The sequence below is a fragment of the Aythya marila genome (assembly GCF_965140915.1).
Source record: "Aythya marila genome assembly, chromosome: 11".
NCBI lineage: Eukaryota > Metazoa > Chordata > Aves > Anseriformes > Anatidae > Aythya > Aythya marila.
Window position 1 is genome coordinate 7,936,620 of NC_139052.1, and position 4,616 is coordinate 7,941,235.

The following is a 4,616-nucleotide window of genomic DNA, read 5'->3' on the forward strand; positions in this document are numbered from 1 at the left end:
TCAGCAAATCTCTGCAGATAGGCCGTGTATCTGTAGATATTCTGAAAGGAGATATAACTACTAAAGATGTAATGCTTAAACCCACATACTAATATACCCAAAGGAAAATAAGAACACACCTGGCATACAGCTGCAAGGAGAAAATACATTGCAGAATTATGGTTTGTTGGTAAGATGCTCTATCAACACCAAAATGTTCTAAATATCCGGACTTTGGCTGCAACAGTTAAGGCCGGCGTTCTGCATAAATCATTTAAAGTTATTAGTACAGGGACAGCATGTTCCCAAATTCAACTACCAATTTAAAAGGGAATTTCCTATATAAAATTTTGATTTAACCAAAGTGTATGATTACAAAGGTAATATATAAAAACCTCTACAAAGCACACACAAAAGATTTGAGAGTAGAAGTCATTTTAGCATGCCAATTACAACAAAACGAGTTCAAGTTACACAGTGCTGACCAGCCAGAACTCAACAAAACATACTCCTGTGCAACTCCATTAGCATGAGGGTTTTTTGCATGACAGTACTTCCTGACAGGCTGGGATTTAATGGTGAGGTACCATCCTATCAAATAAGACTCTGTCAGCTGCCTGAAGTCAAGAGACCAGCCCTCCCCTGAGGCGGAGGCACAGCAGGCTCAGGCTGGCTGGCCCAGGGCCTGGCGCAGATCCCAGAGCAGCTCCAAGTGCCCGCAGCTACTGCCCTGCGCCGCACCAACTGACTGCTAGAGCATACTGAAGCTCCTCTCACGTATCAGGTGAACCAACAACCGAAATCAAGAGTCTGAACATTCCCTGTAGTGGATTAACAAAGGGAAAAATTCCATTCGTTGTTTCCAAGACTGAAACAGCTCCAGTCAGTTCTGTCTTTGCAAACCAGGAGAAGTAATGCATGTGCAACAGGATAAGAGCACAGCAGTGACTGAAGTAACTGACAGACCTCCTGAGCCCTTGCTGTGGGTGAGGATTCTGGGAAAAAAAAAAAAAAAAAAAAAAAAGGGCAACCAATCTGAGCTTGCTGGCAGAGCAGTTAGCCTAGGGAGGAAAAAAAAAAAAAAAAGTCTTTGAACAAATCCAGTGAATACAGCACTGTTTCTTCTTGGAAACAAAGAAATTTAATATAAGAGCTAAATCTCCCCCACTCTGATCATTATGAAATGGCAGTCCTCATGTGCTTAACGTTATACATTAGGAAAAACTGTTATTAGTATGATACTGAGTGTCTGATTAATGACAGTCTGTGTTGTGACACTAATTTCTTCCTTTTTTTCTTTTTAAAACTTCAAGAAACTTTGGAAGCACTTCCACAAGCTCTACTTTTTTTGCCCTGATATTTGGAATTTCTGCATACATCTCACATGCTAGGTCAAATACAGTCAGCTCATTTCCTGTGCATAAGGTTCTCTCAGTAAAATCTGATGAAAATACTAAGAATAAAACCTAAAAGAATGTATAAAGTCAACATTTAATATGATAATGAACTGATGATTTCTATGGAGAGCAAAAGTATTTTTACATAAATTCTTACTTTAACACACCTCACAAAATACACACATTGTCCTATACGATTTGGTTAGAACCTTTTCTCCCATATTTCAAAATGAGGAACTAGTTCAACATATTTTGGCCTTAATTCTGCAGAGTGCTTCCTTAGATAAAAAAAACGTACCGATGAAATCTGAACTTTGTTATGCAGCAGTCAAATTATCATGAAATTTAAGGGGAAGTTGTTAAACTCTATGTGTAGTGGCAAACAAACAGAAAGCTCTTATTCTTTTTGTATTCTTTTGTATATTTTATCACTATTGCTCAACTTCTGTAGCTTTCTCATTGTTAGATTTTTACCAGTGAGCATTGTGTTTTTGTTTGTTTGTTTGTTTTAAAGTCTATAAACTTGCAAAAATATGAGCAGTTGATCAAATGATAAAAGTCTGTATATTGTTGATACATTATTCAGTACAAGTTACTTTTTTAGGCTTCAGGATATTTAGTCACAACCCCTTAAATATATACAGAAATTCAAAATACTTTAAGTCTGGAAATCACATTCATAACTGGTCACAAGGAAGGTTTGAACAAACAGGTTTTTTTGCAGTTTAAACAGTCAGTAGTTTGGGCTACGCTTCCATCCAGAATCCACTACTGCTGTCAGGATTTAAGATGATGCCACCATCTCTTTCTCCCTTTCCTGGTATTTCTAATGCAGAAGCTTCTCCCATTGCACAGCTGCTCAGCTCTCATCTCATTCCTGAATCATGTTGTACTACATGGATGGCGTCACCATACAGTGAAAACATTATTAATAAATTTTGTTCTCAGGGAGATTCTTTGTTATCTTAGGGAGAAGATTGTGCAAATCCCCATTTGCACAAGTATTTATTTCCCCAACGCACTTTTGTTGCCTTAGGCTTTCCCAATTATTAAAAATTAATCTTATTAAAAAACATGCAAATGAGACTGAACTGGAAAACATGCATTTTTTTCCAAGGCAGAAACCTCTTCATAAATTTCATGTTCACCTTTCATTGCTTGCTTCTTCTGAGGATGACTTGTAAATTCTTATAGTTCGGTTGTTTAATTTAAACAGTAGTAAAGCAGGTGAAAAAATAAAATCTTTCTTCCAATCAGTCTGTGACCAGTGTTATGAAATATTTGTCCGTTTTAACAATTGGACTTTTTTGTTTTTTTGTCCCCTAAGCTTTTGTTGCATGTTCTGCAGGGCAACCCAGCTATATATAATCCACCAGCTTTAATCTACATTGGAGCTGCTTTTGGCAGTATGTTTTGGGTCTGCATCTGCACTTTCCAAAGTACTTTTCATGGGGTGTTAGGCATTTTCAACAGGTCACTTGGCCATTTTAGGTTAAGATGGAATCATTAAGTAATCACTTGACAATTCTTTTGGCAGCAAAAAGCAATGGGCCATATTACCTCTGGGTATCTCTGAAAACTTGAATAATCCTGGCATTTTGCCCAGAAACTTCAGCCACTAGCCATCACCATCTGGATCCCATTCATGAGTAATCCTTTCCCAATTTCCCATGCATCTTGCAAGTGCTGACTCCAATATTTTAAAACAGAACTCTGGGGAGAGGATGTGGGAGGGAGCACAGGACAATAAATTTAGAATCATGAATCTGTCAGAGATCTACACAAAGACTGTGAAATTACTCAGATTCAAATCTGAGTCACACAACATAACTTGGCCCCCAGGTTTAATAGCTCATCAGATAAATCAAATTCTGTGAGCAACACAAACAGCTGAGTAGCAAATACTACATCTCCTGACTGAGAAGCTATTAATTATTTCCTAAAACATTTTTAAATGGTTTCTCATCTTCTATTGCATCAAGAAAAACAGACAGTAATGGCCCACAATACTAGTTTTGTAAATCCTAATTTTGTATCACATGTAAAATTGTTCCTATGTTAAGGAGCAAAGTAAGGAGAGTCAGAAGAGGTCCTCCTGGTCCTTTACAGAGGCATTGCTGTCTATTACGAGTGGTCTTATTTACCAATTACTCCTCTTTTTAAATTAGGGAAATATTATAATACTTTCCATATTTGTTCTATTTAAAATTTCCCCTTCTCCTTGAAGAATGGGTTACATTCAGGTTTTAATTAGTTTCATGTCCTTATGAGACTTAAAAAGGGGGCAGCCCAGATATGTGCCACTCTTGCAAAAAGGCTCAGCTGATTAAACAATCAGCTTTCTTCTCAGAGTGCACAAGAAAACCACCTTTCTCAAGTTACTAATATAACTTCTTCCCACACAAAGGTATCTTTAAGAGCAACACAAAAGTGTAATAAAGAACAAAGAAGATAAGAGCTGAGACCTGTTTTGCCATATGCCAGATTTGACGCACACCTTCTAGTAAAGCCTATCTTTGTTTGCAAAAATAAAACTTCCTTTTATCTTTTGTATGACTAATTTCCCTCCAAAAAAAAGAAACAAAACAGGCCATTTATTTTGGCAAGCAGACTAGTTCTACAGATAGCTGAGAATTGTGTGGGTGAATAGGAAGGAATATATCAACCTTTTTACTCTGTTCTACCCTACCCAGCAAAATCCCACACCTGAGCCTGAAATCTTCCAGTAGCTGCTTCTGTACAGCAATCTGTAGGGATTAAGGCAAAGTTAGGTCATGCAGAACTCATTATTTCCTCTCTTTCTCACTTTTGAGGTCATGCTGATTAAGTTTCAGACTAACCAAAGGTCTTTTTACCTCTGCACATTTTGCTAGAATCTTATATTCTTTGTCTAGTTTTCTCTACCTGAAATCCTACTTCCAGCATGAAAAAAGAAACTTTGCCAAACTTCAAACCACACCAGGTGAACACCACCACTTAGCAGGACAACAAATATGCACCAACTTCTTCAAAAACAGGGAAGCATTTAAGCAAAGGAAACCGAACACATCAAAAGCATTCAGAGTTCTGGTCTGACATTCTTTCAATAGAAATTCAGAAACAAACCATATGCCAAACATTTTTTATTGAAATGAAGTAATACATAAGACACTTAAACTTCCTGTTTGCAATGGTTGAAAGCCACTATATATTTTAAAATTCTTGCAGCAGTTTTTTTAAATAATGGAAACCCAGAACACT